General features: G+C 36.3%; 1 pseudogene; it reads right to left on the reverse strand.

The window, feature by feature from the left end:
• Nucleotides 1-250: 250 nt before the first annotated feature.
• On the reverse strand, nt 251-2,558 carry LOC106411588 (annotated as a pseudogene).
• Nucleotides 2,559-26,482: the final 23,924 nt, after the last annotated feature.

The raw sequence follows: 26,482 nt of genomic DNA on the forward strand, positions 1-26,482 counted from the left end.
CTACGTCTATATATCCAACTAACAACTATTTATCTCACTAAACAAAGCACATAATGTTGAATCATCTAATTAACATCATATCTCCAATTAAAGAAAGAACCCAAAACCTAAACACACATGCTCCAAACAGACTCAATTCAAGCATTCGGAACCTATTGGAATGTATTCAAAGTCTTAGGCCATGTCTAAGAAATTAAGGAATAGCCCTCAGCTTTGCCATTGGCTAGAATGAAGTGAAGAATTTGTCAACTGCAACACAAAAATTAAAAGTTTATAGACAGGAAGATGCCAGTTCTATAATAATAGAGAATAAACATCATTAATTATAAACTGAGAAAATGTCATGATAAAGTTAGCTTATTTGCATAATATACCATATAGCTAACTAATATCCCACAGCAAAAACAACAAATATCATTGCTAAAACGGCAGCTTTTGAAAGGGTAGACAACGGGATCCCATATTTTCCCTTCGCAAATAAACCCTTTAGAAATGGCGGGAACAGCAAAATCACCAGAATACATGCACAATTCTCTGCCAAACCCGAACGACCTCCTTCATGATGACAACTTGACCGCTGTAGACCCACAAAATTACTGGCTAGAGAGGCCATATTCACCAACATAATAAATGTGCCAGGAACGAAATGACACGATATTACTGGCTAGAGAGGCCATATTCATCTTGTCTTTGGATTGGTACATACCCGGATATTGGCGTGGTCTTTGGGATAGTCTTTTTAGCAACTACGAATCCGACATTCGAGATTCCAAGAAGTTTAAGTAGGATATCATGGAGGCTAAATAACCAACCACAAGTGGCTAGAATCCTCCAAAGTGACTGGGAGACATACCACGATCGTACTGAAAAACCATTGTTGATAAATTGCCATAGAGTATAGAGGCAGTGCATCGCCACAATTGTGACAGTTATGGCTAGACAAGGTCCCTAAATTAAGTCACAAAAAAAAAAATTAAAAATGTTAAAAATTTTATGTTTTTTTAACTAAATGAAATTATACAAAACCATGATAAGAGATAGAGAGAAAAGCACCTTGGGATATAAGGCCGTGTTGCGGAGCAGGCAATACGCAGGCAAGAGACAATAGGGCTGTTCGTTTGGTTGCCGCAGGTACCGACGGCAGCGGCAGCGTCAACATTCTGCGTCAACTCTTGTTCGTTTCGTTGACGCAGAAAACTGCGTCTGACGCCGCGTCCGAACGCCGCGTCCTGCGGCAGACGCCGATAAAATCTGCGGTCGCGATATAGTATGCGGCAGCGTCAGCGGCAGCGTCAGCGTCTGCGAAACGAACAACAACTGTCCTCATTGACGCTGCCGCCGCCGCTGACGCTGCCGCTGCCGCTGACGCCGAAACCTGCGGCAACCAAACGAACATGACTAATAAAATAGCTCAGGGATTGACCTTAGACACATTAGAACCCAAAGATAAGCTAATCGTTGTCGGAATCTTATTTTGCTGCTAAACATTCCTCTTAACGGACTTTGCTTGTTAAAAAGGACTTCGATCGCTCCCGTCCCCCATCGCCGCTGCTGTACTATCGCCTCAAATCCCACCGACGGCGTAGATCCAAGAAACGCAGGTGGATCCGGACAAATGTATGAGCTACTCCATCCTCTCAAATGGATTCCAATACTTGTGTTCATATCTTCCGCCACAGAATCGTATAAACAACCGAGCTGCATGTTTTATATTCAAAAATCAAAATGCATTGTTATGCGTAATGATACAACCATCGCGTTTCTAAAAGAAGTTTAATTTTTGAATATAATTATTAAATTGAGAAGGAAATTACAGTTTTCCCCCAATTGGTTTGGTGCTCGTAGTGACAATGCCCACCATTTGAGCCGCTTCTATGAAGTCTGTAAGGCTAGTTTTGGGATTTGATTTTCCTTGCAAAAGCTTCCACAATCGATATGACCAACTCTTTAGAACTCCCAAATTTCCTCGCTAAACTATCCTCATCCAAAAACTCTACTTAATGGAATAACAATAGAAGAAATGAACAATAAGAATATGACTACTGAAATAACTGAATACAGGTAGTAGAATAACAAAACTATGTTGAAGTGAATGTTTGATATAAATATGAATGTTAGAATGATGAAAACACGTACTTGTAGCAGCCGACGAAAGATCTCCGTTGTTTTCCAAATCATCTGGAGATAAGCCGTACATAACTCTTCTAGTATGGAAGCATCCTGAGCCACAATATAGCGGTCCTTGGATTCCTGCAACACCTCTTCCCAAATACTAATTTCAACAAGAAAAATAACAAAAAAAGATTAATTAGTAGTCGATAAACTACACTGAATTGACCAAAAATATAAATGAAAGCCAAAAGGACAAATCCTACTGATTGTACGACGGCTAGTTCGTTGGAGTTAGAATCATAGAACTCTTGAGGGAACTGAACAAAAGCACAACGGTCTGGACTCTTTGACTTTTGAAAAAATACACACATTGCTTGTCGCACCACATCTGCTTCATTGGCATACATGTCGCAGTCAACATTCAACATGTATGGTGCATTTGTCATCAATCCTGATACTCTTAACTGTTCAAATTCATGAATCATCACATTGTTTACTATCGTAACAAAAAAAGATTTAAGACATTGATAGTTGTTTAATTAATACTGCCTAAACATCGATTTCAATCAAATTTAATTATTATACTCTAACAAATGCGGGATCAAAGTAACTGGATTCATAAGCGGATCAATAATATTTCAATCAAATATAAGTTTTAAAACAATCATCATTATGTATTCAATATAGTGACTCCCTTTCATTTCAACAATTACTATGAAAATACGAAGATGAGATGTATAGTCGCTGTCACTGTTTAATACTATGCATATATATATATATATATATATATATATATATATATATATTATAAATTGTCTCTTTATCAAAAAGAAATAATAAAATGTATATGCGATCTTTTCATAGGGATCTATACTATATTGGTTGTTCTGTTCCGATCTGATTTTTCAGACGACCTCAAAATTGAGTAATATAATATTTTTTTGACGAAAAAATAAAAATAAAAAAAAAAATGGAAATATGAGATTTTCTGCCCCATTCACTGAAAATTAATTTAAAACTGATATTTTTTATTTCAAATTTGATTTAAATTTAATTACTTTCCAAAAATTAAAGTTACTTTTTTAACAAAATAGAATATATTTATTTTAAATATATGTATATATATATATATATATATGTTTTAATAAATTTAGTGTTTTTCTTATTCACTTAAGATAAATTAAATAGATAAATTTTCAAATTATTATTTAATGTAATGAATCATACCATCGTTCAACTAAAATATTTATTGCGAAACGCAAATATATATATTTAGTTTTTTGTGTGTGTGTTTTAATAAATTTAGTTTTGTGTTTATTTACTTAAGATAAATTAAATAGATTAAATTTTCAAATCTATAATATTGTTTGAAAAGTGATTTTTCGCATTCGAGCTATCACGTTAAAAGTTAGAGTGGTTAATATCGTTGATACCTTTAATGAGTAAAATATATAAATTACCTATAAAAATACAAATGAATTTAAATTATTTGTATTAGATAAGTAATTAAAATTAATAATAATAACAAGAACTATCCAAAATCTAAATAATATATTTAAAAATAAGAAGATAATTCATATACATATTGTGTTGTTATCTTAAAAATATCTTTTCATAAAGAAGTTAAAAAAAGTTATATAAACTATTAATAATGAACATAATGTACAAAGAAATTTATGTAAGAATGCTAAAATGAAAACATAAATAATAATTGGTTTAGAAAAAAAATATTTTATCAGTATAGTCTTTTAATTAATAAATAATGAAGTAGTAAAATAATTATAAAAAAAATTAGGGGAATTTGCCAAATATGACTCAAAACTTGATTTGAAATGCAAGCATATACCCAAACTTGAATCAAATGCAAAACTAATCTAAAAGCCTTGTGAAAAGACACTCAACCCCCTTTGACCAAACAAAAAAATAGAACTCATTTTTATGAATATAGCTCCGGTAAGTCGTTTGAGTCTTCTGAGACACTGAAAGGCGTCTGGACGACTTCCAGGTAAGTCGTCTGGTGTTGTTGATCTTAAAAATAATTTATAAATTGTTTAAAAAATATTTTGACAAGTGAAAAATTAAAATCATGTAATTATAAACAATTTTAAGTGATGTAAATTAATATATAATAAAATTGAATAGTTTTCAACATAGATGAGTGAAAGTAGTTAATCATGATATTCTTTGGTTTAGGGTTTGGCAACATATATTGTAGTATTGTATGTATTCTTAGGGTTAGATTTTGGAAAGCTTAAATGTTTTTTTGAAAAATTAAATTTTTATCTATATGTGTTTATTTATGTGTATATTAAACACTTTTTAAGTTTAATTTTTTTTTTTTGAAGTATTTAGTTAGTTAATTTAGTTTAGAGGTTATGTTTAGGGTCTAAACGACTAACAGGCAAGTCGTCTATGAAGTCGTCTATGAAGTCTTCTATTTTAGTTTCCCGCTAAAAGTATTTTAGTTTCCCGTTAAAAGTATTTTAGTTTCCCGCTAAAAATATTGAAGTCTTCTGAATCAAAAATATTTAACCTAATTGGATTTTTTGTCTCCATATATAAAGAAAAATTTACACATTCTCTCTCCTCCTCTCAAATGGCTGCAACAAAAATGTAATGTTCCTCATTTTAAAACTCTCCGACCTCTCTCTAATCTCTTTGAACTTATAAACATCAAACTTTATATCAATTTATTGTTTTTTCTCATGTCTTTCTCACTAATTTATCTTGTTTTGCAGGTTTTTCATCACATGGTTCTCATCTTCCACTCATTCAAAGGTAAATCTATTAATTTTAGATATGTATATTTGTGTGTTCTATAAAGGTAGATCTATCTAATCTTCCACTCATTTTCTCTGTTTTTAAGCCATTTGAACATTTTTGGATATGCAGGTTTTTCAGATCTGGATTTGGATATGCAGGTTTTTCAGATCTAAAAGACTTCTGGGCTAGAAACCTTCCAGACGACTTCCACGAAGTCTTCCAAACGACTTCCAGGAAGTCTTCTGGCGGAGTCTTCTCTCATGTCTCCCTTTCATAACAGATTTGATCGTTTTGATAAATTTTTATGTCTGATTTTTCTTCATTTGGTAACTTCCTATTGCATAAAGTTCATACCTTTTTCCCAAACTAAAACTCTCCAAACCCACTGTAACTTCTTTGACTCGAAAACAGTAAATTTTATATGAATTTTTCATTTTTTTATCTCATGTCTTTCTCACTAATCTATCTTTTTGTTGCAGGTTTTTAATCAGATGGTTCTCATCTTCCACTTGGATATGTACTTTGTGTGTTCTATAAAAGTATACCTATCTAACTTTTCACATATTTTCTCTGTTTTTAAACCATTTGAACGTTTTATTATATGATATGCAGGTTTTTTAGATATGGGTCTGATATACATGTTTTTCAGATCTGGATCAGACTTTGGAAGACTTATGGGAAGTCTTCCCAGAAGTCTTCTAAAATATAATGTGCTAAAGTCTTCCAGACGACTTCCAGGAAGTCTTCCAGACGACTTCCAGGAAGTCTTCCAAACGACTTCAAAGAAGTCTTCCAGACGACTTCCAGGAAGTCTTCTGACGGAGTCTTCTTCCATATCAAGTGAAGTCTAAGTTTCTCTTTGTAGAGGAATGATCTATAATAGTTTTGTTTATGGTGTGATTTGCATGTGTACTACTTTAGTTGTGACTTTTTTTGTAAATTTGAAGAGATTAATGAAAAATTTTGGTAAATATGTTAATTTTCAACAATATTATCTTGCCAAAATTACTTGACATAATTGAAGTTATTGATACAACTTCAATAGCAAAACACAATAACACAAAAAAACTAATCAAATTTATTATACTAAGGGAGAAGAATTCTCAAGAAAACTTAGTCAAATTCACAAAAGATAAAACATTACATAAGTTCAAAGATAGAACACTTTCATTAGATACATAAGTAAAAAGTATATCTTATGATCTAAGAAGACACATTAAAACATGTTACTTGATATTCTTGAAGTTACTTAAGACTTTTGAAAATTAAATAAACATATCTTAAAATTACTTGACAAATTTACAAAAACTAACGTAGAAGACTTCCACGTTATAAATATATCTTAAAGTCTTCTCAATTAGCAAGAAACTTTACTAAGCATGAATGTTGGTAACCTCATAAATGTCACCAATTAAGTTATAAATTTAATTCAGTAGCCCCAATATTGACTATATACATGAATTAACAAAAAAAATTAAAAAGTCTTTAGAGTTTTAGAGAAAATGAAAGTTTATTAAACATTGACGCAGACGACTTCCACGGAGGTCGTCTGGTAGACTTCTAGCAAGTCGTCCATTTAGGTTAGTTTTGCAATTGATTTTAACCTAGACGACTTACATGAAAGTCGTCCATCTTTGTTTGTTAAAAAAAAAATTTGAAACAACTTCCATGTAAGTCATCTAGAGAAAACGGGTTAGTTTTGCATTTGACCAGATTGTGTCAGAAATTTGACTTTTCCTGGGCGACTTACACATAATTCTTCCAGTAGAAAATTAAAAAATCAATAGTTTGTTTAACCTAGACGACTTCCATGTAAGTCGTCTCAGGTTAGTTTTGCAATTAAAAAATAAAACAAAAAATATTATTTTTTCTAGACGACTTACGCGGAAGTCGTCCGTCCGACGACTTACATAGAAGTCGTCCAAGATAACCAAGGTTTGACCAGAATCTCGGAGTAAAATCATGGACGACTTCCGTGTAAGTCGTCTGATGGACGACTTCTAGACAAAAATAATTTTTCTTGTTCTATTTTTCAATTGCAAAACTAACCTGAGACGACTTATATAGAAGTCGTCTATATATAACAAAATATTGATTTTTTAATTTTCTACTGGACGACTTACATGTAATTCTTCCAGGAAAAGTTAAATTTCTGACACAATCCGGTCAAATGCAAAACTAACCTGTTTACCTTAGACGATTTGACTTACATGGAAGTCGTCTCGAATTTTTGTTTTAACAAACAAAAATGCACGGCTTCCACGTAAATCATCTAGAAAAACACATTTAAAAGTCAATTGCAAAATCATTGACCAGAAGACTTCCGTGTGAAAATGGCAGAAAAAGAAACCCAAATTTACTCTCGGGACACGATAAGGTTTTAATGTTTTATCTAAATGGACCAAAAAAAATGGGCCAAAACATCAAAACTCACATAATAAACGATTTTTGAACCAACTGTATTATCCATTAGGCGGCCGCTTTATCAAATTTAACACGCTACTCGGAATAAAATCGGAGCCCCGTATAATGTCACCGAGTTGAGCTAACTCGCAACGGCTGCCTCACGTTTCACGTAAACGCGGACGATTACGCGGCTAGGCGTCCGCATTTTCAAACAGGGATATATTGGGCGAACAAATAGAACGCATGTCGTCTGATTTATTTTTGGGTTCATCCCGTAGGATGAATCTCTAACTTCACCAACTAATAAAATTGTCTTATTTTTATATTCGATATATTTTAAAAAAATAAAAAAAATATTGTCAAGTTATATTATGTTTTTAAAATAAAAAAGTACAAAAATAAAAATAAACATAATAGTAGTTACAAAAGAAATATTTTTAAAAAAATATTTCTAACATCGTCAGCAAAACACAAAATCCTAATCCATAAATCATAAACCTTTAACCTTTGAGTAAACCCTAAAACCTCGGATAAATTTTAAACTCTAAATCAAAAACACTAAACACTAAAACACTCAAGGGTTTAGGATTTAGTGTTTAGTGTTTTTGATTTATCCAAAGATTTAGGGTTTATCCAAGAGTTTAGGGTTTAGGATTTAGGGTTTAGATTTTATTGTTTTGCTGACGATGTTTGAATCTTTTTTTTTTAATTTTTTTTTGTAACTACAATTATTTTTTATTTAGTTTTTACCTTTTTGTTTTAAAAACATAATATAACTTGAGAATATTTTGTTTCTTTTTTTTTAAGATATCGAATTTGAAATAACGAAATCCTATTGGTTGGTGAACCTAGAGGTTCATCCTAGGGATAAACCTAGAAGTTCGTCCTAGGGGTGAACCCAAGAATAATTCAAATCGTTTTGAAACAAATATTTCGTTGTCAAAAACAAATTCGCGATCAAGGAAATGGACCAAAAAACATATACTAATATGGTCCAGAAACATTTTTCCTTTGTGACAGAACTTTTATAAAAGTTTATAAAAGTTCTACATTAGAAATTTGTCAATTTTTTCACTAGTATATATATAGATACATATAGTAGTGAGTTGAAATATATATGATATATTGTGTATCGGTAGAGGTCATATGTGGTTCCCCACACATACGCGCGTCATCATCTGTCTAGTTCGGCGTGAGATTTGGACTCTGTTTCACAAAAGAAAAATGTATATACACGTGACAAAACTTTGTTTCTTAATACCGACTATCCAATAAACCCACATTTGGCTTATTGGAAAGTAGATTTTTTTTTTTTTTTTTAATAACCGAGTGTCCAGTCCTCGCCGAAGTGGTCCAGACTAGAAACCGAAGCGAGCAAGGACACTGCCAGAACGTCACCATGTGATTCACTGTAAACGGTTTTCGGTCTCGGGCGCTGGAGGGTACGCATATAAATCCCCAGTGGTCGGGTTTCGAATCAAGAAGACGAAATTCAAAGCTGTGAGCCTTTTACCACCAGAGTTAGAAGTCCCGGTTAAGTAGATTTTTATTATGTATATACATATTTTTCGGCACAATTACTGTTTAAGGTAAACTTTTTATAGTGACTAGACTCCAGCGCAAGCGGTGCTTCAAATCCGAAAAAAAAATTTTAGAACTTTTTTGGAGAGTAATAGTACCTCTGTGCAGACAGAGAATCAAACATTTGAGCTCTGGGAGTCATCTGTGAGAAGGGAGACCACCGAAATGCAAGTCATTCTCGTATATACGTATTTATATGTACGAGTTTATACAAATTTATGTGCAATAATAAATTATCAGAGTGTCAAAATTTATTATTTAATTAGTAACTTATATTTCCGGAAATTATTGTTCGTAAAAATCAATATTCTCATTAAATTTGTATCACCCTAACAGCCTAACTAGCTACGACTTAGCTCTCAGTTTCTCTATCAAGAAATAGTATTCATGTATGTATTGTCTTTTTATTTATTTTGACAGGCCTACCAATTCTTAATTTCAGGATTTGTGACCTTCCTTCGGTAGATATGTAAGATATGTTCGTGCCCACCGCCAATCCTGTTAGAGAACCGCCAATAATCGTTGCGAACACCGTGCTTTCGCTGTTAGCTTTGAATTATCCAGCGAATAAGCTAGCGTGTTATGTGTCGGACGATGGATGTTCACCTCTCACTTACTTCTCTCTCAAGGAAACTTCTAAGTTCGCCAAGATTTGGGGTCCCTTCTGCAAGAAATACAACGTTAGAGTTTTTTTTTTTCTTTTTTTTTTAACTGGATCTTTATTCATCTTAACTTTATACAAAATGACAGGGAAGGCCCTGCAAAATAAAGAGAACTAACAGGCCCGACAAAAACCAAAACCACTACTCTTAACTTAACTCCTAACTCCACCAAGAGCTTCTACTTCAAAAATCAAAGAACAAGAACCATGTTGCCAGCATTGAGTTCTGTCCCGGAGGAATAATCTGTCTACGGGTCAGAGAATCCAATCTGAGTCTCACTATCTGCTGAATTTCTCCAATAAGAGTACATGGCGGCTTCTCCAATGCTGAGTGAATTCTCTTGTTCCTTTCTTTCCACACCAAATATACAACTGCCTGAAAAATGAGTCTAATCATCAAGGTTACATTGCTGTCTCTCGACGGAGCAACTAACCACCTCAACTAACCACCTCAAAACCACTTTGGGGGGGGGGGGGGGGGGGGAGGGGGTTAAGCTGTAATCGTGATACAAAATAGTTCCAGACCTGGTTACTAAACGCACAATCGAAAAATAGATGCTGTCGATTTTCTTGATTTCCAACGCAAAGCACACAGTTAGAGGGCACATTCAAACCCCATCTCAACAACCTATCCCTCGTAACCATCCTGTCTCTTGCGGCAACCCAAGAAATAAAGGCATGCTTCGGAATTCTTCCTGAGAACCAGACTGCCTTATGCCAGAACACTTCTACTGGGCAAGGATACAAAACTCTCCACGTTTCACTTGCTGAGAAATGTCATGTACCCCTCCCAGGCTCCGGGAACCATACGTACTTATCCTCCACTTCAGAGCTAATGAACTCCTGTGCATTAGGCAGACACGCCTTCAGTAAGGAAATCAGTGGGCTCCTACTTCTGCTTCGATCCAACCACCAGCCATCAGTAGTAAGGGCATCTGCCACCACTGCCTCTATATTAAGTCCCGACACCTGCGGCCCTCTTTCTCCTACCAAGTCGATCAGAGGACCCACAGAGGACCAGTTATCATACCAAAAACTAGCAGTAGTCCCTGAGCCAACTTCACATAAAACCATAGGTCTCGCCAGCTGCCTTAGCTTACAAATGGAACGCCAAATCCAACTTCCTCTCCTTGCCGGATCCAAAACCCAGAAGTTCTGACCTCCAATCAAATGCCTCCGCACCCACGAGACCCATAGTGAGCCTCCTGCAGTAAATATCAATCATATCAGCTTCAGTCCCAACACTTTGTTCCAATCTGCTAGTCACCTCAAACCCAAACCACCAGCTTCTCTAGGAGTACATACTGAGTCCCACTTAATCTTTGCACCTCTAGCTGAATTGGGAGCACCACTCCATAGAAAGACCCCACACATACGCTCCAAAATACCCACACACTCCACCGGAATGATGAACATAGAAGCCCAAAAGGATATGGTCGAGTAGATTACTGCTTGAATTAACTGGAACCTCCCAGCAAACGATAGATGCTTCACCGTCCAAGAATTAAATCTAGCTGCTATCTTGTCCAGAAGCGCCTGAAAATCCGAGCGAGTCATCTTCTTCGGAGATATAGGCACTCCCAGATACTTTAAAGGCAGAGCTCCTTGAGCAATACCCAACTCATTCGCCATCTCCTGGCATCTACTAGAACTGCCCCCATCCAACAGTAGCTCTGACTTTTGTCTATTTATCTTCAACCCCGAGATCATTCGAAACTCCTCCAGAATTTACAGAATGCCTCTGAGAGATTCTACAGATCCATCAAAGAAGATCAACACATCATCGGCAAAGCTGAGATGAGTAATCAACGGCTCCTTGCATTCTGGATGTAACCCAAATCTTCCTTCTGTGGCTCCTCTGTCCAACATCTTCGAGAGCACATCCATCGCTATCACAAACAAGAGAGACGAAATGGGGTCTCCTTGTCGGAGTCCTTTCTTTCCCGGAAAGAAACCCTGTAACTCTCCATTGAAGGCAATGCTATAAGAGGGAGTATAGATGCATTCTTTTATCCTTTCTATGAACCTCTCAGGCAGCTCAAGTGCAGTTAAGACCTTAAGAAGAAATTTCCAATTGAGGTTGTCATATGCCTTTGAGATATCAATCTTAAGACAGCCTTTACTCGTAGGTCCTTGGTCATTAAAATCCTTAACTAGCTCTGTCGCTAATAGGACGTTCTCGCACAACAACCTCTCTTGAACAAAGCCAACCTGATTCCTCTGAACTATCTCTGAAACACACAACTTCAACTTCTTCTTTAACAGCCTAGCCATTACTTTATAAATAGTTGAGCATAGCGAAATAGGTCGAAACTGAGACAAATTATCCGCTCCCACCACCTTAGGAATAAGCGAAATAGCAGTGGTATTGAACTGTCATAGTAGTCTACCTGCTGTAAAGAACTCTCTTATCGCATCGATCGCATCTACTCCAACAATCTCCCACGTCTCCCAAAAGAATTCCACTGAGTATCCATCCGGGCCTGGAGCTTTATTCTTAGGCATGGCAAAAAGGTTGACTTGATATCTGCCTCAGTTGGAATTGAGATAAGCTGATATGCAACCTCTTGAGGGCATCTGTACGAGAGTAGCCCTCTCAACTCTTCTACTGCAATGTCCTGCAACACCCCTTCTTCAGATCCAAGTAAATTCTGGAAGTAAGCCACCACCATTTCTTTGATTTGTAGCTGATTAAAAACCCTGTGACCTCCTACATCCATTAGATAACTAATGCAGTTCCTCATCTGATGAGCCACCACAACTTTATAGAAGAACTTAGTATTCGCATCTCCACAGTCCAACCACCTCACTCTTGCCTTCCTACTATAGAAGATCTCCTGCGCTGTTTCAAGAAGCTTCCATTTCTTACGAGCCACAAACTCTTGACGGAATAAAGCGTCTGTGGGCAAATTTAGCAACTGTAATTGAATCTCTTTCAAAGAGTTAAGAGCGTCTTTAGCTTTCTGTTGTATATTCCCAAATCCCTCTTTATTCAGCTTTCTACAAGTAGCTTTCACCTTCTTAAGTCTCTGCCCCAAGGAAAACAGTTTTGAACCCACCGGTATTGGCTCTTCCCAAGACTTTAATATCTAAGCCAAATACCTTGGATACGACGAGATGAAGGAAAAATACTTGAAGCTACATTTCCTTATATGATTGACTGAGGAGAATTCTACCACTGCTGGCGAATGATCAGAATCTCCCGGAGCTTCAAAAATACTAACCGACTCCAGGTATCTCTCCCTCCACTTCTCATTACACAATACTCTATCCAACTTCCTGAGAATTGGGTCTTCTGGTCGTTTGTTGGACCATGAGAAGAACGTTCCCCTGATATCCAAGTCTGAAAGATTACTCTGCTGCAAACACTCCTGAAACTCCTCCATACCTCTAACCGGTAGATCATAGGGAAGCAGAGAATAATGCTCTGCTGCCGTCACTATTTGATTGAAGTCCCCCATTACTATAAATGGCGACTCAGCCACCAAATGATTGCTAGATAAAGTGACTAGATCTCTCCACAAGTTACGCCGTTCAGCCTCTGTATTGTGAGCATACACAAAGGCCACTGTACACTCCATTCCTGTCGCCGGATCGATCACCCCACACAAGATAAACTGATCAGATTTCAAATATACCACCACTGATAACGACGGTCTCCATAGAAACCAAATTCTTCCTCCTGCGACTTCTGAATAATTACTCTCGAATCTCCACCCTGAAGCCACCTCCCCCAAAACACTAAGAAAATTTTCTTCATGTACATGTGTTTCAAGAAGGGCTCCAACTGAAGAACCCAAACTCTGCAACCAACTACTAACCACCCTCTGACGACCACTTCCGTTAATGCCTAAAATATTCCAGCTAAATATCTTCATATATACAAATTTGGAGAAACCAGGTATTATTATCTTAGCTTCCTACCCGAGGATGAACCCCGAATAAGAAACTTAGATGACTTTGGTGGAGTACCAACTGCTCCGGAAGCTTTCCAAAGCTCCTGCTGTCTCATAGCACGTCGAAAGTTCTTCGAGTGTTTAGTAAACCACACTGAATCATCCTCTCTTGTCTCAAAGGAACCCTCCTGGCTCCACTTCGAACTCTTATCCTCAATCTCACCTTCCTCCAAAATAGACTCTTCCTTTAACCCTGAGATTACCTCCATTACTGTCTCCTCCTCCATATTCAGAACCTTAACTTCCAAAGACTTACCCACTTCCTCTAACCCTTTCAACGCTACCATTGACTCCTCACCTAGATGAGTTCTAATTGTACCGACTTCAGTGCCTTCCGGAGGAGAGCTCAGAGCCCTTGCTCTAGCTCTAGCTCTTGACAGAGATCTTCTACGAGACCTCGAACGAGCACGATTACTCACTCCCTTACAATCCACTCCTTGAACTTCTGTCACATCTCCCTGCTGCAATGCTGATAAGGGGAGTTCCTCACCGGACTTCACAACACTGACCACCTTCTCTTTCTTCTGGACCTGAGGTCTCTTCATCCAAGGTTTATGACACCGATTGATCAAATGACCATACTTCCCACAGTTTATACACTTCGGGGGGAGGCTTGGATACTCAATATTAATCCTAACAGAATTGCCTTGAGTATCTCTAACCTCTACCACCTCTGGAGGAGCTTTGGATAAATCAATCTCCACCTTGACTTTCGTATCTCCAAAGTGGTAAGGATCTAACCGAGACTTCTCAGTGTGGAGCGGATCTCCTATGCCGCTAGCAACAACACTGATACCATCCAAAGAATACAACTGAGGTGGCACATTCTTTAAAACTACCCACGTCGGAGCAAAGAGAAGTTCCTGCACAGATAAGTTCCCATCAGCAGTCCAAGGATACACCGAGAAGGCACATCTATCAGCCTGCCAATACCCAACCTGCAACACCCACTCTCTCGTCCGAACCGATGGAATGTAGATCAAAACACAAGTTTCGGACACCGTACGGACCGTGATGCTCCCGAACTTCCCCCAAACTGGGTTGAGGTCCGTGATAATCTTTGATGCCGAGGGTCGACGACCATGGAAATGAGCCACCACATGATCTTTCCACAACTCCGACGTTTGAAGAGGTACAGATTCCGGGGCTTGCACCACTGGAGTACCGTCTTCCAGAAAGGACGGAGCTTGAATCTTGCGAAGGTTCCGCAACGAAGACTTGAACCTCGCCGCATAAGAGGGAACCTTAGCAGCTGGTATCGCCGTTGGGACCGACGGAGATTGGAGCTTCATCTCTAGATCGCGGTTAAGGAGACGACTTTCGCGATCTGAGATTTTCGTTGGGCTGGCCCCACCCGGGTCAATAGGGGAGCTCGACGAAGGAGAAGTAACTGGATTCATCTTGCGGGAGAAAAACGCTTAGGAATGCCTTCTCGCTAGCCGGCGTAAGGCCAACTAACGGCGAAAAAGCTCCGGAAACCTAAATCGCTCTTTATCGCCCTTTTTCGCCTTAGGAGAGAGAAACCTTCGTTAAATCATCCTGTCTCTTTCATTACACTATTGTGTTTTAGATTATGTGTTTGCGTTAATACAACGTTAGAGTTAGAGCTCCTTTTAGATATTTCTTAAACCCTTTGGTCGCAGCATACGATTCAGAGTTCAGTAAAGACTGGAAAATGACGAAGGTAATGAGTGTGGTTGTTTTAGTTCGCATATGAGTTTGTTTTAAAACAAAAAAGGAGAATTAAATCAGACCGGGTTATTGGGTTAAAAATTGGATTTTACCATTTTTCTTAACCCATTTTTCTTGCCGATATATTGGGTTAAAAATTGGATTTTACTTGACAGCTAAACAAACACAGAAAGACACCAAAAAATCGATGAGATGGTTTTGAATCTCAAAAAATGTGAAACCCGGTTCGAAAGTTTGTCAAAATTCTGATTACTTAGGGTTTGTAATATATTTTTTTTCTGTATCCAAATTTACACGTTCACATGAAAATACAAAGTAACTATATCTTTATAATATTATTTCAGAAATTAGTTTTTTACGTATCGCGCTCACATCAATTCTTATGATACATGATTACGGATGTATTAAGATTAAAATATTACATCTAATTTAATTACCTTTATTAAAAAATTCATTTTTATTTATTTGTTTCTGTTAATTAGATTTTAATTAGTTTCTTTTTTAATTTTTTCCTATTAACATATATAATATAAAAATATATTTATAGAGTTAAGAAGCGATATCTATAATATCATTTGAGAAGTCAGTTTCCTATGTGTCGCGCTCACATAAATTCTTACGATGGTTAATTACGGATGTATCTTTAATGAATTAAAAATATTACATCTAATCTAACATATATAATAAAAAGATTAGATGTTAATTTATTTTCATTTTTTTAATTTTTTACAATTAACATATATAATAAAAAGAAAATATTTATAAATTTTAAAAGGGAAGTGAACAAAAAATAATCTTAATATTAAAAATATATTATTAAAATATACTTATGCATCTAAGAAGAAAAGCTGAGCTAATACAATAAATAAAATCAATATCGTTTGGTTCAGTAAAAAGAAATTATACTTTAATCTGATGTAATATATGTAGCTAAAATTTAGTAACTGAAATAATCCAATTTCTTATATCCAAAATTAAAGGTCTAACTAAAAAATTGTTACAAAAATAATCTTGATATGAAGAAAAATATTATCAAAATATACTCAATATACTCACGAAATAAATAACTGGGCTAATCCATTTTTTATATCCAAAATCAAAGGTTTAACTAAAATAAAACATATTATTTTACAAGAAAAATTATTTATTTTATACATATATATTACGGGGATACCTCAAAACATATTACTAAATAAAAATAATAAAATAAATAATTTTTACAATTTGTTTCTTTTGTAAACTATATATGCATGAGATTTCAAAATGTTATCTTTGTGTAATTTTAGTATATTAACACTTTAGTTTATTTTGTCTATATGATTCTAAGAAAATATGTTTTACATAACCTGAATAAATTACATCAAATTTTATAAAAATTTTAATCTATTTAAAACAAAAAAAATATCATGGTTGAATTTAAAGAAGTAAATCCAATCTAATATACAATGACTAAATCGACTAGTTACATATATAAAACCATATATCTAATCAAAACAACATAATATAATTAATATAAATTATATATAATAATTATAAATTATTATTTATTTAAATTAAAAATAAAATTAAAAATTAATTATTATAAATAATTATATTCATGCATGAGCACATGCGGATCACCAAGTTTTAATATATTAGTGCTATCCGTAAAACGTTTTAATGTTTTGTTAAGAGAAAAAGACAAAAATAGCACTAAATCAAGTTTATGTTCCCAAACTAGCACTCAAGGTCAAAAGTCACAAAAATAGCACTTAATGTTTTATCAAAAGTCACAAACTTAGGGTTTAGAGTTAAAGAGTGGGGTTTAGGATTTAAGGTTTAGGGTTTAGGGTTTAGAGTTTAGGGTTTAGGGTTTAGATTTTAGGGTTTAGGGTTTAGGGTTTAGAGTTTAGGGTTTAGGGTTTAGAGTTTAGGGTTTAGGGTTTATGGTTTAGGGTTTAGGGTTTAGAGTTTACGGTTTAGGGTTTAGAGTTGAGAAATGAGGTTTTGGGGATAAGATTTCAAATTTTGAAAAATAAAAAAATTAAAATTTTCAAAGGATAAACCTAGAAAAGTGCTATTTTGGTCATTTTAGTTTTTGAGTGCTATTTTTGTGATATAAACTTAGAAATGTGCTATTTTGGAGATTTGTCCTTTTGTTAATGTCTTTCTATGTTTTTTGTAATGAATATTAAGAGGGAGTACGAGAAGTTAAGGCGGAAAGTTGAAGATTCCACCGGAGATTCCCACTTGTTGGACGGGGACGATGAATTGGAAACCTTCTCAAACGCAAAACAAAATAATCATTCAACTATAGTTAAGGTATAATACATAATTACATATATTAAAGAACTTTAGTTACGTTAGCATACTATATCCAAATCTTGTTTTATGTGTGTATGTGAAGGTCGTATGGGAGAATAAGGGAGGTGTAGGAGACGAGAAAGAAGTCCCTCATCTTGTATACATATCAAGGGAGAAAAGACCGGATTACGTTCATCACTACAAATCTGGAGCCATGAACTTTCTGGTTATTGATTTTTCTAACACATCTATTTTTCCTTCTTTTAGTTTTAAAGTACCCAAGTGTTTTTTCTCTTCAAACGACTACTTTATTACTCACATTTGAGGAGACCTGAAAAACTAAACTGGAACAAAATAACCAAGGTAGTACAGGTCCGGATCTTTCTATCTTAACTAATGAATCAAACGATATATTTTCCTTATGAGGAATATAAGTAATAACTCAATGAATATACTCTTCATCTTCACCATCTCCTTCATTCAGTGGAAAAGTTAAGCCATGCTCCTGGATCTTAAATCATCAAGACTAGGTATTTACAATCACTACAAGAAAACACAGTTTTAGCAAGGAAATTTAACGAGGAAAACTATTCCTCGTGAAATTACGATGACTTAACGATGAATTTGCGAGGAAATAAAGTTTCCTCGTAATGGCCTTGTAAAATACCGAGTAAAGCTTTTCCTCGTAGAATCGTCGTAAGTTGACGTGGTTTTTCCGAGAAAAATGTGTTTCGTCGCAAATTCGTCGTAATTTTAGCATGATTTTTACGAGGAAATAACTTACGAGGAAAGAACGAGAAATCCACCAACTTAACACGTTTTTTTTGCCACCAACCTAATTTTCGTCGTAAATTCCTAGCAAAATTCAACTACCAGATTCGAAAATTTTCTATATATATGGAGGTTTGAACATAATTTTAAGCACACCAACAAGAAAAAAAACGTGAAAAAAATGTCGGGCTTGGGAAATATTTTCGAGTTGCGGAGGTGGATGTATATGCATAGAGATGCTAACGGGAGAGTGACGAAAGAATATCTTGCTGGGTTGGAGCGTTTTATGCATCAAGCAGATTCTACACCGCTCGCCCAAGAAAGCGGTAAAATATTCTGTCCTTGTAGGAAATGTAACAATTCAAAGTTGGCAAATCGTGAAAATGTTTGGAAGCATTTAGTAAATAGAGGTTTCACGCCAAATTATTATATCTGGTTTCAACATGGAGAAGGTTATAGTTATGATCAGAATGAAGCTAGTAGTAGTAATAGCAACTTTCAAGAAGAACCGGTTGATCATCAATTGCATAATGCACATAGTTACCATCAGGAGGATCAGCCGATGGTAGATTATGATAGGGTTCATGATATGGTAACTGATGCATTCGTAGCTCATGATGATGAAGATGAAGAACCTAACATAGATTCAAAAAACTTTTATGAAATGTTAGATGCGGCAAATCAACCACTTTACAGTGGTTGTAGAGAAGGTCTCTCTAAATTGTCATTGGCTGCTAGAATGATGAATATTAAAACTGATCACAATCTACCTGAAAGTTGCATGAACGAATGGGCAGATTTATTTAAAGAGTATTTGCCGGAAGACAATGAGTCTGCTGATTCTTATTATGAGATTCAGAAACTGGTTTATAGTCTTGGGTTGCCTTCGGAGATGATAGATGTTTGCATCGACAACTGCATGATCTACTGGGGAGATGATGAGAAGTTGGAAGAATGTCGATTCTGCAAGAAACCACGATTCAAGCCGCAAGGAAGGGGACGTAATAGGGTACCGTACCAAAGGATGTGGTACCTACCAATTACAGATAGATTGAAAAGATTGTACCAATCGGAGCTGACTGCTGGAAAGATGAGGTGGCATGCCGAGCATACTCAGACGGATGGTGAGATGACTCATCCATCAGATGCAAGAGCCTGGAAACATTTTAACAAAGTACATCCGAATTTCGCTAGCAATAGCCGGAATGTGTACCTCGGATTATGCACAGATGGATTTAGTCCATTTGGAATGTCAGGGAGACAATATTCATTGTGGCCTGTCTTTCTTACGCCATACAACCTGCCACCGGAGATGTGCATGCAACAGGAGTTTTTATTCTTGACCATATTAATACCCGGTCCGAAGCATCCAAAAAGGTCACTTGATGTTTTCCTACAACCACTGATAAAAGAGTTGAAGGATTTGTGGTCAACAGGGGTGAGGACGTATGACTGCTCAACGAAGAAGAATTTTACGATGCGAGCTACTTTTGTGGACCATAAGTGACTTTCCTGCCTATGGGATGTTGTCTGGATGGACTACACATGGGAGATTAGCTTGTCCATATTGTAATGGAACGACAGATGCATTTCAACTGAAGAATGGTAGAAAGACAAGTTGGTTCGATTGTCACCGTCGATTTCTTCCAGTTGGCCATCCGTACCGAAGAAACAAGAATTTGTTTAGGCACAAAAAGGTTGTGAGAGACACTCCTCCTCCATATCTAATTGGAGAACAAATTGAAGCGCAAATCGACTACTACGGAGCTAACGAAACAGTTCGCTGGGGTGGTAATTGGCATGTCCCTCGTAATATGCCTGATTCTTACGGTGTTCATCACAACTGGCACAAGAAGAGTATATTTTGGGAGTTACCATATTGGAAGGATCTTCTTATGCGCCACAACCTTGATGTGATGCATATAGAGAAGAATTTCTTTGAGAACATCATGAATACAATATTGAATGTCCCAGGGAAGACAAAAGACAACATAAAATCGAGGTTGGACTTGCCGGAACAAGAAATTGATGACATCCTTCTCATTGATCCGCATAATCACGAGTATGAAGATCTTACCAAAGATCCCACGGAGGAAGCTGTTGAAGACGAGTTTCATGTAAATGATGATGTTTCAAGTGATGACGAGAATGTCGATGAATCCGATTAATGTATTTCATATTTGTATGAGTTTGATTTATTATATATAATTAAAGATAATGGGAGTTTATTTATAAATAAGATATCGACATTAATTATAAGTAAAGGAATTGTGTTTTTATAATTTTCGGTATGGATTAGAATGAATTGCTTGAGGTTAAAGGATAGAAGTGTTTGATATATGAAGTAGAAGATAAAGAAGATGTGGTTTGGGATTTGGGGTTTCGTTTTAGGGGTTTAGAGACAGTCGTCGTACTTTCCACGTTATCTCACGGGAATTTTACGACGATTAATAATACCTTACCTCGCATATTCCACGGTAACAGTAAACGTCGTAAGAGCCTCGTAACTTACGTGGACTAAGCGACGATTTATAATTAAAAAAGCGGACCTCGCTTATTCCACGTAAGACCAAAACGTCGTAAGAGCCTCGTTGAGCGAGGTTAGCTTTTTTATTTTACTTTTCGTCGTTAATTCGTCGGTAAATATAAACCCTAAACTAAAATGAAACCCAAATCCCTAAACCCCAAATGTGCAAACCCTAAAACTCCCCATCCTACTTCATATAAACTAAAAAAAAAATTAATTTTCAATTTTATATAAACTTAAAAAAAGAAGAGAAGAAAGATATTGGAAACACATATGACGAGATACGTAAGTGTAGCCCACATAAATCTACATCATTTGTATTCAAATATCTTCTTCTCTTTTTTTTTTGGTTTTTAAACCTTTCATATATGATTTGTAGCGTGTGTTTGATTTGTTGTGTGATACGTCAAATTCAAAATTTGTAAAATTGTTTTCCAACGTATTAAACCTTTCAAATTCAAAAAAATATATATATTGAAGTTAAAGGGTTAGAAATATATGAAGTATTAGATAAGAAATATAAGAAAGATAGGGTTTGAGGTTTGGAGATAAGAAAGATAGGGTTTGAGGTTTGGGGTTTAAGATTTTAGGGGTTAGCAAAAAAAGCCTCGCTATTTGCACGTAAAATCGATGATAAAAACAAAAATCGTCGCAAGAACGACGTTAAATAAAACACGGGCCTCTGTATATCCTCGTTAATTTGCTTGGGCCTTGCGACGAAACGAAAGACGGGCCCACGTAAAATCGATGATAAAACAAAAATCATCGCAAGAACGACGTTAAATAAAAGACGGGCCTCTGTATATCCTCGTTAATTTTCTTGGGCCTTGCGACAAAACGAAAGACGGGCCTCTGTCTTTCCTCGTTATTTTGAGACGAATTTTCGACGAACACTAATCCTATATATAGGCGAAACCGCAGCCCTCTTCATTTCCTCTCTAATTCCTCTCTACAGCCTCTCCATTTCCTCTCAACATGGTAACTCTCTTTCCTCTCTAAGTAGTTTAGGGAATTTAGATTAGGTGGTTAGTTTAGGGAATTTAGTTTACGAAATTAGTTTACAAAATTTAGGTTTCCTCATTTTATTAATTAAGTAGTTAATACTGTTCATAATTTTTTATTTACTCTTGACTTTAATTTAGAAATTTAAATTTTGCAGACTATTCGTAGACACCAGCGTAGTGCTCACTACTCGCAGATGTTCGGTCCACCGGGTAGTCGGTTAGACCCGCCTTCACTTCCCGGTTCTTCTTCAGCTCCCGGTTCTTCGGGTCAGCAGGAGACCGTCCCCGAGACTCAATCTTCTCAGAGAGTCTCGCCTTCTTCTACGGCATCGCCATCAGTTCCTCATGTGCCTCCTCCGGTAGCTCCTCCTCCGATGCCAGCTCCTCATGTGCCTCCTCAGATGCCCGCCCATCAGGTTCATGCTGATTTGATGGTGCCAGCGAGTTGTCCTTACTCTCAGTACACTGTTGAGGACATTCTCGGTTTGCCAGGCAGAGAAGGCTTACCGATCATAGACCCCGACCGACCTGAAGGAACACTTTGGTATGTATGTTACATTTATTTTTTAAAATTCATTTGTGACTTAAATAAATATTTAAAACTTTGAATTTGTTTTTTTTTTCCAGGTTTGGGGTTGATAACTACCATGCAACAGAAGTAACCGAGACGATTAAAGGTTACTTCTCCATGGCACATCCCAACTGGAAATCCACTCCGATCTACATCAGAAGGACGTGGTTCAAGATTTACGCTGTAAGTTTTTACAATTTATTCCTGATTTATATTTTTTTAAATTTTATTTTTCTAAACTAATTATTAATATTTTTTTTTTTTTTGCAGCAAAAATTTAATTGGTCCATGGGGGTCACTGAGAAGGTGCGGAAAGAGTTTATCGACAAGGCGAAGAAACGTTTGTTGGACACGGTCTCCAACTGGAAGGGTGACTGGATCGTGAAGGGCTATGAGCGGGGCAAACCCACAACCATCACCACGGACGTGTGGGATGGCCTCATCCGTTACTGGAGGGATCCTGATGCCATGAGAGTCGCCCAGTCTTGCTCCGCCTCCCGTAATTCGGTAGATGAGCACGGCCACAGGGCGATGCAACATAGTACGGGCCAAAAGCCACACGCTCGCGTCCGTTTGGAAATGGTACGTAATTTAAATATTTAACTTTTTGATTTTTAATATATATATATATATATATAATAAAAACTTTCTTAACTATTTTTAGGCCAAGGAGTTGGGACGTTTACCGACTCTTATGGAACTTTTCGATCGGACCCACAAGAACAAGGCGGGCGCATTTGTAGATGAGAAGTCTGAGAAGATCTACAATGATGTGGCAGCTCGTATTGACGAGCGTGAGACCCAGCTGGCGCAGGAGTCCGCCGACGGATCACCCGTCGTCTTATCCACAATAGAAGTGGATAGAATTTACGAGGAGGTAAATTTTATATAAATTTTTTATTAATTCCATTTTACTTTAAAATTTAAATTTTAATATATATTTTATTGTTTTTTAAGGTCGCTCCCAAGAAAAAGGGACGTGTGTTGGGGATTGGTTCCGTCAACGATGTTCCGAGAGCGACTTCCTCTTATGGCCAGAGACGGGATGATGAAGTCTCTCAGCTGCGCGACGTGTTGGAGACGACACAACATCAGCTGTCGTCGACACAAAACGAGTTGGCCTCGACAAAATCGTCGTTCACAGCTCGTATGACTGGTCTCGAGAACTTTTGGACGTCATAGCGGCCACAAATCCGGAATGGGAGGCCATGTTCAGGACCATGAGACAACAAAACCCCATTCCAGGCGAGACATCCGTGCAAGTCAACGAGGAAGATCTCTCGAGAAGGAGCGAGGAATTCTACGACGCGGCAATGCAGCATTAGTTTTTTTTTTTGTTATTGTATTTTAAAATTCAAAACTTATTTATATATTATATAATTTCATTTTAATTCGGCCAAAAAAAAATTTTCTATTCGATTTAATTTCAATTAAAATTTTATTAATAAATTAAATAAATATAATTTTTATTTATAAATTCAGTAAATAGAAAACAAAGTAATTGCGTCGCTAATTCCCGATGTATTAACGAGGAAAATTAACGACGAAATATCGAGGAACAATTAACGAGGATTTTACGTGGATTTAGTTACGATTCTATTACGACGAATTTTTTCCGTGTTCCTTACGTTTTTATTACGACGAATTTATTTAGAGATTTTTGCGGGTCTTTTACGACGAATCATTTACGAGTTTCTTACGAGGAAGCACAACGACCGCGTTACGTGGAAACCCCACGTGGTCTTTACGACGAAAACTTAATTCTTCTTTACGAGGAAAATATAACCTCGCTAATTAACGAGGAAATGGCGACGAATCTTCTCTTACAACAATCATATAACGACGAAACGTCTTTCATCGCCATTTCCTCGTAAGCCTTCTTTTCCGAGGAAATAACGACGATTTTGGCCGTCGTTAAATTTGTGTTTTCTTGTAGTGAATAGGTGCCAAAAGTCTGACACGTGATATATGTAGCATGCACTCCATTGCCCATGAAAGGACCTCGAGCTCCGAGTGAAGTGGTGAGATTCTTCTACGTTGGTTTCTTGCTCCCAATAATTGAGTTTCTCCTCTAGAGTTTATCCATGTCCATCCATAACCACTGAAGAGTGCGTCATGTGTCCATGAACCATCTATCACACATCTCTCAGAGATTGATACATTTACATGATGTTGTATTTCTGTTGGTGGTTCTTCCTGTTTCTGATTAGCTTCAAACCAAGCATGACACTATGACTCAGCGTGTCAGACAGTTTCCAATGAGCCCATATCTATCCCTCTGAATAACTTTTCATTTCTCGCTTTCAAAATGTACCAAATAATTCAAGGATATAGATCTCTATCCAGTTCAGGATCTTCAAAATCATTTTCGCCAGAATAGATAGTCTATATTTGTGTATTGGCTTGCATTGGGAAAAGCCAATGGTGGGGTTGCTGCTAAGACCCATGTCTGTAAGGCTGGTGGGCATTCAAAGATGGCATGGTTAAATTCAAAGTCTGAAGTTATGTTCGGCATGTGACCATTACAAAGATGGTTGAGAAAAAAACATTAGTTTTCATCAAGCATGAAATTGATATATATGACTTTGATTCATTTGTATTTCAATTTTACTTTAAGTTTGATATCACTTTTTAAATTTACATTTAAAAGATAAAAAAAAACATAAATACCTTAAATTTATGATAAAAAGAACTTTTCTAAATTATTATTACGACTAGTTTAATAACGTTTTTGGGTCACGTTTTCTCCCGCCTCCGGATAAAATTAAAAATTTGTACTAAAAAAGATCTTTATATATTTCAAGATACTAACTTAGATTTCAACTACAAAGACCTATAAATGGGTTGACTAAACCCTAAAAGAAAGGATCAATTATTGTTCACTTTCGACTATAGAAATGCATACAGCTAGAACTACGGTTTCTGAACAAATACATGGTACTCATGCTCTAGTGATCAATAAAACTCGACCCGTTAAATTTCCTGAAGAATCTTCTCCAAGAATCTTCCCAAACCATTTTTCTTTCAAAATTAAACTTAAAACTGAAGCACCTTTAGATCAGCTTAACATCACTTGGCCTTCCATACCATGCTATTTGGTTATTCTCTCGACATCACTTGCAGTCCTTCCATTCTAGCGTTTCACAATTGTTTCCAATATCGAAGAAGCAATTTCTCGACCAATGCAATTGATAATCTGACCGATTCAATGTGTACTCCAGAACCAATACTTTCTGAAGCCCTTTGTCCTTTGGACTTTGAATTCTCATTCTCGAACACTTCCATTTCTATTTTTGGCTTCCCGGTGCTTCTTGAATTTTCTAAAATCTTTAATCCTCTACTGGCCATTCTACTTCATGCAGTATTTACTTGTGCCAAACTAATTCTAATTCTTTATCCATATTTATTCACCCATTAGAATCATGATTGCTCATCAAAACCGTTTTGGATCGAATTTCCTTATTTGTCCATCCATTGGCCATTTTCGTGGCCATACCTCGACCATTTTCTCTTCGACCATTTCTTTGTCTTTGTTTATGTCCTTTTATTACATTCTCAATAGAGCATCTCCTACCTGATTTCCTTACAGTTCATTCCCAGATAATCAGGGATGTCCTTCTCACCCCGCCCACAAACTTTCTGTAAATGTATGATTCCGGTCTACCGTAAGGCACATGTTATCTTCCGAATTCACTCATGAAATTAGAAGATAAAGGGAAATTTTGGATATAATTAATCCAAGAAGAATTTCCTCCTTTTTACAGAAGGATCCTGACCTTCTCCTCATGCCTAAACATTTCATGGCCTTTGGGTAACATTTTCCTCCTGCGTCTAGGTAAAGTGGAATCTTATACTAAATTAGGGGTGGGCGTTTGGGTACTCGTTCGGGTTCGGGTCGGGTATAGAGGTATAGAGGTATAGAACCCGTTCGGATATTTCTGTACTTCGGGTCGGGTTCGGGTATTTTTAGTTCGGGTTCGGTTATTTCGGATCGGGTTCGGATATTTAGATTTTGAAAAAAAAATTAAATTTTTCATTTCTCAAATATCTTGTTTTTAAAAATATAACTTTCACTTAACTATTTTTTTTTTTTAATAGATTGAATGGTTAATAGATTTAGAATGGTAGTTATATTTTACTAACCGAAAAACCGAA

This window comes from Brassica napus, chromosome C8, assembly GCF_020379485.1.
Source record: "Brassica napus cultivar Da-Ae chromosome C8, Da-Ae, whole genome shotgun sequence".
In the NCBI taxonomy this organism is placed as follows: domain Eukaryota; kingdom Viridiplantae; phylum Streptophyta; class Magnoliopsida; order Brassicales; family Brassicaceae; genus Brassica; species Brassica napus.